Source organism: Macrotis lagotis, chromosome 1 (assembly GCF_037893015.1).
Source record: "Macrotis lagotis isolate mMagLag1 chromosome 1, bilby.v1.9.chrom.fasta, whole genome shotgun sequence".
Lineage (NCBI taxonomy): Eukaryota > Metazoa > Chordata > Mammalia > Peramelemorphia > Peramelidae > Macrotis > Macrotis lagotis.
The window spans coordinates 620,017,809-620,031,132 of record NC_133658.1 but is presented as its reverse complement, the minus strand read 5'-3'; the positions used below and the strand labels follow the sequence as shown (position 1 = coordinate 620,031,132).

Genomic DNA, 13,324 nt, shown 5'->3' with positions numbered 1-13,324 from the left:
GCTGGAATTGAATGAGGTCCTCCTGACTCCAGACCCCAGACCCTCTATCCACTGTACTACTAAGATTCAGACATTATTTATGCTTACTATGAAAGAAAGGAATGTTTAATTTTACATAATAGAAAAAATACTTTAAAATGTGTTTTAAAGTAGTAAAACTAGGGGTTTAAAGGAATACTACTATTTGATAAACAATAGATACTTTTTTCTTTTTTTGTATGTCAGGATTTTCATCTGACACATTTTCTCAAAATGTGGAACTTTTAAGATAAAATGATATTTTTAAATATTCATATATATAAACATATGACTTTGGGTACTGTAGAAAAAAGAAAAAATGTTTCTTTAGTAGTTATACAATCATAAATTTAGAACTAGAAGGAATCTTAGGTGTTACCTAGTCTAATGCTCTTCATTTTCCAAATAAGAAAATGGAAACCCACAGAGGTTATATGACTTGCCAGAGTTAAACAGATAAAAGATGAAAGAGGCTCTGCCACTTATGTGTTATGTGTGTGATGATATATGACTAACATTTATATAAAGCTGTGCAAATATAATCTCATTTTATCCTCACAACAATCCTGGAAGAACGGCATCATTAATATGCCAATTTTTTTTTAATAGATGAGGAAACAGAATCTTAATGACTTGCCTCAGGTCACTATAGCCAGTGAGTCTCTGAGGTTGAATTTGCCCTTTGGTCTTCCTGGCTCCAAGTCCAGTGATCTAACCACTACATCTAGCTGCCTAGTCATTTACCTTCTGGGGGGATTTCAGTTTCCTAATCTGAAAAATGAAGTGGTTGGACTCAAGGTCACCTTTAGTTCTAAATCAATGCTCCTACTAATCTATGGAACTGAGATTCAGTCAACAATATTTCCCTTTTACTATGCTCTTTCTTCGTAACTTCTTTTTCTTCATTTCTACATATTTTGACCCCTTTTCTCCTTTAGAAATTTTAGAAAGAGTAGCTTAGGAAATTGCCTCCAAAGATTCTCTGAAATAATGGGAACGTGAGCCTCTCAAAGAAAGCTATCCAGTTTGCAAGATGGGACTTTACCATTTGCATAAGAACTACAAACTTCCGTTTGCTATACAGACTAGATTCTAGCTTGAAGTTTTCAAAGACTTTCCTAAATTGCTTTTATATCTTGAAATGTGTTAGTAAAAGCCAAATATCTCTTCGATCCGAAATCATAAAGAGATTGCATAGACTTGTGGCCCTAAGACACCTAAGGAGCAATTTTCTTAGGACTTAGGTTTCTGGGAAAGTTTATTATCACACAGATATTGTTTCACTTCTTCCAGTCTCTCAAAGGTTGTGCTGGCCTTAATTCAATTTCCTTCTTCTTGATTTATTAGTACATTGTTAGATGTGTGTTGCCCCAATAGCATAATTTAGTGGAATCTCTAGTAAAGCTTTATTTTTTTTAGGTTTTTGCAAGGCAAATGGGGCTAAGTGGCTTGCCCAAGGCCACACAGCTAGGCAATTACTAAGTGTCTGAGGTCGGATTTGAACCCAGGAACTCCTGACTCCTGGGCCGGTGCTCCATCCATTACACCACTCAGCCGCTCCAAAGCTTTTCTAAGTGTTGGATTTCTCTGGTATAAACTGATTGACCCTGGTCTCTTGAGGTTAATCATTTGCTTACAGATCAGACCCAAAATAACTCATGTATGTCTTCTTACATCTCTACATCTCTAAAGACCAATAATCAGCATACAATAGTTCCTAAATGACTGTTTGATGATTTTGTAACACACATACACACATATTTATTATATATGTATAATATATATATATATAACATACATAATATATATATATATATATATGTATGGAAGAAGTTACTAGAAAATAAGTTTAATCTAAATTAATTTCCAAATGTCCAATGAGAGAGATTGTTCTCCAAAACAGACTGATGAAGCATCATCAATAGTGGGTTATCAGTTGTCAAAGGAAGGTAAAAAGATTTACAGAAAGGCAAAGAGGGTGGGAGTAATCATATCTAATATTCTTTGTAGGTCTGACAATTCAATTCTTTGAATCAGTCTTGGCTCTCATTTCTCCTCAACATAAACCCTAGTTCATCTCCACTGACCTACTTTTATATGCTTGACATTTCCCTACCTGAAATGGTATCTCCTTTTTTCTCAAACTATCAGAATCTGGCTGTTCTTTAAGAATTACCTCAAGTATCATTTCCCTGGTATTTCTTTGCCTAATGACTCCAGCCCACCATGAGATCTCCCTGTTTTGATCACCTATAAAATGTGTGTATTTCTCATGCCAGTTACTTAATCATTCATTTATTTATTATTATTTTCATTGTATCATATGTATCCAGTATTGTGCCATAGACACAGCCCTTAGGTTTAGAGTCATAGGTTCTGAGTTTAAATCCTGATTGTCTCATTACTTGCATAAATTTTGGACAAGTCACTCATACTTTCTAGTCTTTCTCTCTAAAGGGAGATGGATGAGATGGCATCCAATGTCCCTTCTAGCTCTACAGCTATGACTTTTAAAAAATTATTTTATTTTTAATTTGTGGAATAAAACAAGCATTGCAATGACATAGTAGAATAAAAAAAGCTGATTGCACATGAAACTATGAATCTACTACACAGAGCTTGCTATTCATTTCAAATATGCAACATAATTATTTTGGAAATTTCTTTTTTTTTCTTCTAGATCACCTACCCTCCCCCCCATAAAGATGACTACCATTCTATTTATCATTTCTTTCTTTGCATGCAGATAGTGTCTTTCTTTATATGTCCTTTATAGTTAATTTGTGTATTTATAATAGTCAAAATAACTTATTCACTCTAAGTCTTAAAAATGGGCAATTTTGAAGGCACTCTCCACAATTCCTAGCATTGTACTACCAAGTAAATACATCTCTAGAAATACTTGGCTAAAAACAATGAATTGAATGAATTGAATTGTGTTGAACCAACATGGTTTGCAGGATATACTTTCAATAGCTGTGTCACAAAGAATAAGACCTAACAAAGTAATCTTTTTTTCTATATTGAAGTAATAAATATTGTAGCAGACTTCTGCTGAGATAGCAGGGAAAGAATAAAACCAGCTACTCTATAGAGAAGTGTAACAAAACATCTATTAGTAACTGTAATGGTAACACTTGTGATGATGATGTCAAGATTAATGACTCCTGTATATAGTAATATAAAGTTTATAATGTACTTCATTCACCTTATCTCTTTTGATCTTCAAAACATTCATTGAAATATTACAATTTCTATCTTCATTTCACAGATTGAGCAAACTAAGGTACACAGAGAGAGAGGATAGTAACTCTGATCTCATTCTAACTCAAATCTCCTATCCAATTTGCCATGCTTTAAGTTAGCAGAGACACCATTGTGAAATTGCTTTTCTTTTCTTTTTTAAATACTGTATAGTTTCATTCTGTTTTCATCTCTCTCTCCAAATAATTGAAAACTAACAACTGAGGCAAGAAAGAAACAGAGAAATTCAACTTTGTATTTGCTAATGCCTTTCATAACAGTAAGACCATTAACATCATCTAGTCCTATTTCCTGACAGAATGACTAATTTTCCTTTATAATAAAAAGAAGCAAAGCAAGCCATCTTTTCCATACTTGAAAGAGATTACTCAAGATATTGCAAGTTTTGTGCCAGGCCTTTCCATCAATTTATCTATTTTCCATGAACAAATTGGTGAATATTTGGGTATGGAGCTGACTCAGTTTTTCAAGTCGTAGCTCACAAGAATAGAGTCTTCTGTCTGTAATGGCAGTTGCAGGCATTGATAAGGTTATAGAGCATCCTAGTTATTTCCCACTGAGAAGATCTGAAAGTTAAGATTTAGAGGTTCTGTTAGGCCTTTCTTGACCAAACTCTTTATTGAGGTAATGAACCATTTCTGTTCCTCTGGTTTAAGTTTGTTGTTGTTGGTTTGTTTTTTAATCCTATGGCTTGAGAAGACTATGTAAATAATTGATGATCACTTTTTATTGTTCCTCATGAAAATATAATAATGTTAAGTTTGTTGTGTGATACCAATAATATGGTACCATTAGTCCCACAGTTTGACTGTAAACTCCATGATATTCACTATTCAAAGTTTAATGAGCTCTTGCTATGACAAGGGACAGCATTAGGACCTTAAAGAAAATCCGTTTTTCTACCTAAATTGTAGAAGTTGAGACTGAAGTCAAAGGGTAATGAAAAGAAAGATTCCGTGCTTGATTGTTATCTGACTCAGGTATTTGGTGAACTTGTTTATTCTCAGAGCCATTTGTTATTCCTAAATTATATTTTTTTTTCAAATTTTAGAAAAATCCTCATGCATCAATAATATCTTTTGTGTTCTTGCTTTTCTCTATTTTTCTGTATCATTCAAAGTTGACTCATTTATATTCTATCTCCTCTGTTAGACTGTAAACTTCTTGAGAGTAGGGACTGTTTTTGCTTTTCTTTATAAATATAGAACTTAGCAAAGTTCCTGACACATAAAATGTTGATTATTTAAATTTACTATAATCTACAGTTTAGTCTTTTTAATGATAAAGGGATACTTTATAACAATTATATTTAATTTCTTAAAAAAAGTAAATTGGGTAAGCACTAAAATGAAGCTGAATTTTGAGTAATTTTAATGACATGTCTTGGTATGGGAGAATAGACAAGGAATTAGTGCTCACTTTTCTAAAGAAGAAAGGGTCTATGGTTGTGGAAAGCTACATAAACAGTCAGATATGGTTACAGTGTTCTTGGTTTTATATTCTATGCTACAAGGGAGAGAGGAAATGAAGGGAGAGAAATTTGTGTGAAAATTAATGCAATGTAACAACAAAAGGCATCAGGAAAGACTTTTTTTCTCCCTAATTTTATTTATTTTATTCTGAACTTAAAAAGTAAAAGAAGAATTTCTATAATATAGTAGAAGAGGAAGATGATTTTACATGAAATTGCAAATTCATTATGAATAACCTGCTATTCCTTTTAAATAAAAAATAATAATATCATACAGCATTGCCCCCTTTTTTCTTCACTCTCCTCCCCCATTTTAGAGATGGCTACCATTAGACACATAGATATGTATGTATTTGTGCATGTATATATGTATGAATGTTAAACCATTTCATACATAGTTTCATTTATCAATTCTTTGTCCAGATACAGATAGCATCTCCCTTCAAATGTCCTTTGTAGTTAACTTGCATTTTTATAATAATCAAAATGACTTTGGGGGAAGCTAGGTGGCGCAGTAGATAGAGCACTGGCCCTGGAGTCAGGAGTACCTGAGTTCAGATTCAGCTTCAGAAACTTAATAATTACCTAGCTGTGTGGCCTTGGGCAAATCACTTAACTCCATTTGCCTTGCAAAAACCTAAATAAAAATAAAATGACTTTGTTACTCAAAGCTGTTCTCAAAAAATATTGTTGTTACTATAAACAACATTCTCTTGGTTCTGCTCATTTTGTTCATCATTATTTTCTATAAATCCAAAAATATAAATTAAAGAAAAAGAAATCAGATATAAGAACTGCTGGAATGGAGTACAAGCTCTGTAATGTCAGTTTGAGAGCCAAAAGGGGTCTTGATTGTCTTCTAGTCTTCCTCCCTCATTTAATAGATGAGGAAAGTGAATCCAGAGAAGCTTAAGCAACTTGCCTAATGTCACACAAGTAGCAAATTCAGTTCTCCAATTCTAAGCAGAGTGTTCTTTTCCTCTGTTCTTATGCTTAAGTATTACATGATTAAACCATAAAAATATCCCTTCTCCCCCAAACAACCTAACTCTGACTTTAAAATAAAAGAAATAAAAACTCAAACTGCCAGCCCTGAATTTTTAACATGTAGCAACTTCTTTATACTTATGTGTTTTAGCTGGTTTAAAATGTTCTTCAAATGAAGAAGTGAAGCCAAAAGAACCCATGGAAAGCAACATTAGGAGCCTTGAGTTCTGAATTTTGGATAACATTTCCTCTTCCTCTGCTTGGGACTTAAAATGTCTCAACAGCTTTCAATAAATTAATTTGGAATGGAATTCAGAGGAACAAATTGAAAAAACACCCAGTTATGATATGGAATTTGCTGGGTTTGACTGTCACCTTTAAGAGAGAGCTAAAAATCAAAGCCTGTTTATGTCTATATTTGACAGAATTATTTATGTCAATTCTTATCATCCCAGATATTGATATCTCAGTTTCTCACTCCAAGGATATGTCAATCATTAACTGAAATTTTCCCAACTTTTCTTTATATTTCTATGAGATGAAACATGAATTCCATGACTGAGTATAATTGATGTCTATGATAACTAAGGAAGTTAAAGTTTTATAGTCAAAGGGCCTTTTCTGGGCCTTCTAATGGAGCATCTTTCCTGAGCTTAGTAATAATGACTATAAGTAGAAAATAGCTCCAGTAGAATTTAAACTCCTTGCAGATAAGATAATATTTTTTAAGGTTTTTATATCCACAGAACCCTGTTCATAGCTTTGCACATATAGTAAGTAGATATTTGATGTTTTGAATGGATAGGACATTTAAGAAAACTACACAGCATATCTGTTGTGAAAAATATTATTTCAGTGACTCAAAAACTCTTGTTTATTTGGAGATTAGCTGCACTGTCAAGACCAGGGATTCTTAAACCTTTTTCATCATGGGACCTTTTAGCAGTCTGACTGGAGTCTATAAACCTCTTCTCAGAATAATATTTTTCATTGTACAAAATAAAAATACCAAATTACAAAAGAAACCAATCGTGAAAATAAAGATGCAACTTTTAAAAATCCAAGTTTACATACTTTGTATTCTTTGACCAGAGATTTAAGAGCCACTATGACATCATGGGAACTTAAATCTTTTTTTAAAGGAAACTTTTCCCATAGTATGTAATTTGAAGTGAGACTATAACAAGTCACTGAAATCTTTGCATTGTTCATTAATAATTATAGAATTTATTTAATCATTATATCTACTGTAACTATTTTATCTTGTGCACATAGTCCACATAATCCACATATATATAGTTCCAAAATATTTCTGTTATATCAAGAGGGATAAACTACGCTGAGACTGGATGATAATGTTTTAGTATGATACATACTGACTGAGGAGAGGCTATGAAAGATGCACTTGATTTGAAATAACTGCCTATATCCTACAAGAATCTTCTGACTCTGTTATCTAGGAAGTCCTCAAATAATTTACCATGGCAACTAGATTAGTTATCTCCTAGGTCAGGTATTAGAATCCAGAGTTACAAGAAAGATAAATGATAACCATAAGTATAATACAATGTCATACATTTGGGGTAGCATTTAAATTTTTTAATGCACTGTTACATAGGTGGTCAAACTGAAGATAATGGGGTATGTGGTTTTTTTGGTTTCTTTTTGTTATTGTTATCTTTTTGCAAGGCAAAAGTGACTTGTCCAAGGTCACACAGCTAAATAAGTATTGTCTAAAGCTGAACCCAGATCCTCCTGTCCTTAGTTTCTTTTAATCAATATCAGAATATCTAAAGGAGAATGCATCTTTCAATACAGTCAATTTGGAAAGTTACTTATTATAAAGAAATTATTGTTGTTCAAAGTATGCCTGAAACTTCTTTTTCAGAATTTCCTTTCAATTTCACAGAATCACTAGACTATGGTGGCACATATACCTGTCAACCTTGCTGTAGGGGAAGCAAAATTGGGGGGTTATTTGAATTCAGAATTTTTTTAGTATGGCTAGGTCATTTGGATGTTCAAACTAAGTCTGGAATAAATATGATATGGCTCAGGAATCTGAAGTGGAGAGGGAACATCAGACTAAGGAGGAGCAAATTGTCAGAAAATGGAAGAAGTCAAAGTACCAATGATCATCAGTAGTGAGATTGGGCCATGAGTGGCTGATATTCTTCCATCCTAGGTAAGATAGGGATATCCAGTCTTAAAACAATAAATCAAAACATTCCCCAAATCTCAGCTTTGGAAGGAATTTCAACAGTCACATAGTCCAATGAAGTCTTTAAAAAGAATCTGCCCTATCTCTAATAAGTGGTAATCCAGACATGGTCTAAAGACTTTTAATGAAGACTGGATTTGTTCTACCTGACTCCAGACCCAGTGCTCTATCTGTTGGTTATCTAGCTGCCCCTAGTGTCACAAGGAGAATTTATTTAAACCTAAATGTTCTTGATAGCATCTAATTGGTGTAGCAGATTGAGTATCAGACCTGGAGTTAGAAAGACTCATCTTCCTAAAATAAAATCTGGCCTCAGACACTTTATGGCTGGTGTGACTATGGGCCAGTCACTGTAACCTCCTTTGCCTTAGTTTCCTCATCTGTAAAATGAGCTAGAGAAGAAAATGACAAACCACTCCTATATCTTTGCCAAGAAAATCCTAAATGGGATCAAAATGAGTTATTTTTGACTGAAAAATAACAACAACAAAAAGTTTCTGACTCAAAATTCTCTCAGTGTCCCTCCATGATGTGAAATATATGGAGGCAATTTAAAAGTTTTGTAAGGAAATTAACTCCATTATTTCATTTTTTCTTATCAAAACCACTGTTGTCTAACTTGACCTATCACTGGATTGATTTCCAAAGACTTTTGACTCCCTCTTAAAGTCATGTTCACTCACAAAAGATTTTCTAATTTGCTCTGTGAAATTTGCATGCATTATCAATACAATAAAGGTATTTACTAGTGTTATCAAAAAGGTTTGTTTTTTTTTTTTTAGCAAAGTCCACATTATGTAATAAATGTCTAGTGCCACTCTGGTCCCTATCATTTTTGGGGATTTATCAACTCTACTTAATTTTTAAAAATCTTTTATTTTTTAAAGTTATAGTTTTTAACAGGGCAGCTGCTCTGTAAGCTGGGAAGGCAGGTATTGACTGATCTCATTTTAAACTTTAGGAAACTGAAATTTAAGAAGATTAAAGTGACCTAACCAAAGTTACACTGTTATGCATAAATGAAATCTATAGGTTTGATGTGACTTTAATATTCTTCAGTCTTCATTTAATCAATACTTGTTAAATTGAATTGAATTATATTTTTTATTATGTGTAAATGATGTATCCTGTTTTCTAATATGAAAGGATATCTGTAGCAAATATTTAACAATAAATTCCTGCTTTGTAACTTTTTACTGAGATTTTCTTGTTCTTAATTCTCCCTCCCTTCTACTATTCATCAAAAAAAAAAAACTAGAGTTGTACATAAGGGACAAATTCTGAAGGCTCTAGGCCTGAATTTGTATGCTTCTATGATTCTCTTTTTATATGCCAGTCCCTTTTGTAGTTATTACTCCCCTCCCCCCCTTTTCCCCCTGCTGTACAGGATAGGATTATCTTAACATCCAAATAGATACTGACAATATTTGTGAAATTCAATTGAGATTCACTAAAAATGCTTACAAATGCAAAAAAGGTCAGATGTCATCTTGTCTTCCCATCAGAATTACAATATTAATGACATAAATCCATTATAATTGGACCCAAGGAATCCCTTGGCATTTGATGATTAGTTGGAGCAATTGTATACCATTAATAATGTATAATATCCCTAGTACTAAAGTGAAATTAAAGAGTGTATTCAGAAAACTCCTGGACCCAAACAGAAAATCTTCGAGTTCAAGATGTGATTTCAGTGAAGTGTACAGACGATTCAATATATTTTAAGCATGTTATTCCTGGGTTGAACTCAACCTGAGTAGGATGGATGTGAAGAGAAAGTGGGAATTATGCTCTGTATCTGGTAGTTGCTAATGAAAGATTGTTCTCTCAAGTTATAATTGAGGAGTAGGCATTAGCTATGGATCACCTGTTTTCATTCAAATTATGAAATGCCACTTTAGTGTTCATCAAAGCCACAAATACATTGTAGTAAAATATCACTGCTTTCTGCAAAAACTAGTCTTAAAAACTCTTGTGAAAGCATACCATCAAAACTGGAAAATTATCTTAGATACTTTGACTAATCACAGTTCCTCTAACACTGAGATGCTTCTGAGCTTTTGAAAGCCTCCTGAGTTGGTCATGTGGAGATCTCATACTTTTGTTTTGCAATTCAGATGCACTGTCACTTTTGATGGCAACCTCTCAGACTCCTAGAAGTGGTGTCCAAAGAATGTTCAAAATGAACTGTGTGGTTTTTTTCTATTTTGAATAAAGGTATTGCAAAACATAAGGGAGAATGAGGAGAAAAGAATGCAATGCCTGCTATTGAGAGAGAGAAACACTGTTAGTTCACATGGTAAAATGTAATATTGCTGGGAATTTTAACTTTAAAAATTTTGTGTGGTTTAAGACTTAAGTTTTATTCAATACTTTATTCAGTGTTGTCCAGTGACTCCAGGGACCTATATTTGTCACTTGTGATTCTCAGCAATAGTTCATTAAGAGCTTGGATATTACGGTAGAAAAACCTTGGGAAGGTTAAGGGATCATGAAATAGAACCATGTTTACTTTTGACCAAGGTTTTTTTTTTTTTCCTCCCAAATTTAATTCATTTAACCTGGAAAGATTGTTTTAATGATTCTTCCTTTTCTTGGACTTGATCATGGACCCAGGCAATCCCTTTTGTACTTCATATTTAGATCATGAAGGCAAAGCCCAAGCTACATTTTCACAACAAAATCTGCTGTGCAGTTTAAATTACATGCACGGAAATTTTTGTATCTTCTTAACTGCATCTCCAGAAAGTTCTGATTCCTGAGACTGTCTGAGCATAATTAAAAAGATATTTTCTTTTTTTTTTGCAAGGCAATGGGGTTAAGTGGCTTGCCCAAGGTCACACAGCTAGGTAATGATTAAGTGTCTGAGGTCAGATTTGAACTCAGGTCTTCCTGACTCCAGGGCCAGTGCTCTATCCACTGTGATACCTAGCTGCCCCAAACACTATCAATCTAAACCAAATGTTTGGGAAGCTTAAGTCAACCCTTGAGGGTCAAGGAATCCTCATTGTTGTCATAACTTAGATAACCAGCCCTATATTTCTTGATCTGGTTATCCACAAATAACCTTTACCAATTTATAAAATAGTTTGTGAGAACCAAAAGTCACAGCAACCAAATCACCATGATTGGAGTTTAATCAAAGCATCAATGTGATTTGGTTGTCATTCTTACAACACAGAATATCTTGTGACTTTTGACTTAGTCTACTTTTATGTTCTGTATAATAACCGAAAGGATTGTCAGAAGAACTGGAGATAATTGGTGTTCTAGTGACTATGGAGGTAGGATAGTTAAATAACTCTATTTGAGAGGGTTTTAATATTTGACCAATATGCATGCAGCAGGCATGAACACCCTCTTGATATCACAGGGGTGGGATTGAGAGCAGGTGATGTAATCTAACTTGACAAACTAGTTAAATATTGACAAGCAGATAGAAACACATGGGCATTCAAACTGGAGGAGGAAGGCAAGGTCTGACTGTATGATTCAGATCAGAGAGCAGACGCTGGAGGAGACCAAAGTGAATCTCGGCAGTGGTTCTTATAACACAACTGGGGTCACCTTCCTTCCTTCCATTGCTAAGAGGTAAGATTTTTTTTTTTTGCCCTGCTGAGAAAAATCATGTTGCTGACTAAAGGCACTGACAGTCATAAAATGTTCATGTAACTTGTAGGTGGGTTAATCCCAGAAAGCTGTTTCCTCAGCAAACTTAATGTATAGTCTAAGCTAGTCCTGATTTAAGCACAGAACAAAAGATAAACTAATGTAGAGAAAGATGGCTTGGTTTTATTTGTGCTACAAACTGTCTCCTTCAAGTGATGGGATCTGAGAGCAGACATATTTTATTTTTAAATGCTCAGATAGAGAGGGTGCCCATAAGAATTAATTTACAACGAGAACTTTGCAGATGGTTAGAGACATGAACGTCAATTGAATAGAGAGATACTCATGGAACTTCACGGGTACTGTTATGCTAATAGGTCCCAGGGGGTAGGGGAAAGAGCAGGGGAAGGGTGCTTAACACTACATGCAATATTTTTAGCTTTGATCCTTAATGAAGAAACATGCTAAACTTAAGTCAAAGGGAATACTGAAGAGCCAAGTCAATGAAAATAGATAGAGAAATAGGCTTAAGGTGTTGTCAGACTGTGTTTAGAAATGAATAAATATCAGTGTGAGAAAAGTGCCACATTCTGCTTTAGAAAGACTGCTTAAAAAGCAGCCAACTTATCTCTGTCTACTTTTAAAAAGGAGATAGCATTCTGCTTTTATTATAGTCCCTCACTCACTCACTCACTCACCTTCAAATGGTAGCAGGAAGGTGGTGGGAAATAAATAACCTCTAGCAATTTTCTATGAGGGAGCTCTTTATTCTAAATAATAATTGGGACAATTGGGTAGAGGAAAAGGAGCCTTCATTTGCAGTATGGAGAAGTGGTTCTGCCACTAAACATAAGATCAAGGCCAAGCCTTTTTATATAGCTGAGCCTTAAGTCCCTCATTTGGTAATTGGGTATGATCATACTAATAGAACATATCTCATAGGATAGCTGTGAGGAAATTGTTTTGTACAGCTTAGAGCACAATAGAAAACAAATATTATATATATATATATATATATATATTTATATTTAATTTCCCAAAAATTTTCTGTAGCAGATGATAAACAGCAAGGTATCTCTGTGAGAAATAATAGCTCAACATGGATTGTTTTAGGGAGGCACTGTGCTCCAGGTCTCCTTAGTGATTTCTGATATATCTCACTTTTATTCAGTAATGCTGTAAATTATTATTACTTTTTATGATGGAAAAGATAAATGACACAGAAATCATGCTTGGGGAATTTGAATAGACAAAAGCAGAGTGCATTGGAGGACTATCCTTTACTGAGAGGGAGAGGAAATGAGACGTAGTACTGTGTGGATAAAGCAATAGATATAGAGTCAGGGAGATGTATACAAATGTCTCAAGCATCTAGACTAGGCAAAATGTTTGACTCTAAACACATCTCACCTCTTTACCACTCTGGGCAGTTTACTCATCTGCAAAATTAAAAGGTTGAACTTTATGACCTCTCAGATCACAGGGTTCTAACTCTATGATCCTATCTTATGTTGAATCATACCTTACTGGCAGCCCAGGGACTAGAGGGCCAGCTTGGTGGTACAAGAGTGCAGCTAAGTGGCACAGTGGATAGAGCTCTGGTCTTGGAGTCAAGAAGACTGAATTTCCTAAATTCAAATTGGGCTTCAAACACTTGCTGTGTGACCCTGGGCAAATCACTAAACCCCATTTGTCTCAGTTCCCTCATCTGTAAAATGATTTGGAGAAGGAAATGGCAAACTACTCCAGTA

The 13,324-nt window shown here is 34.2% G+C and overlaps 1 protein-coding gene across 13 annotated transcripts in view; it reads left to right on the top strand.

Annotated features, from left to right (window-relative positions):
* Positions 1-13,324, top strand: part of NCKAP5 (NCK associated protein 5) — a 1,109,295-nt gene that overhangs the window by 300,939 nt on the left and 795,032 nt on the right. Inside the window, exon 1 of one of the 13 annotated variants that reach the window (XM_074215035.1) lies at positions 1,851-11,555. The exons of the other annotated variants lie outside the window; for them this stretch is intronic. The gene's annotated coding sequence lies outside the window, so the exon portion shown is untranslated. Of the gene's footprint in view, positions 1-1,850; positions 11,556-13,324 lie in introns of those variants that run through there. 13 annotated transcript variants of the gene reach the window in all.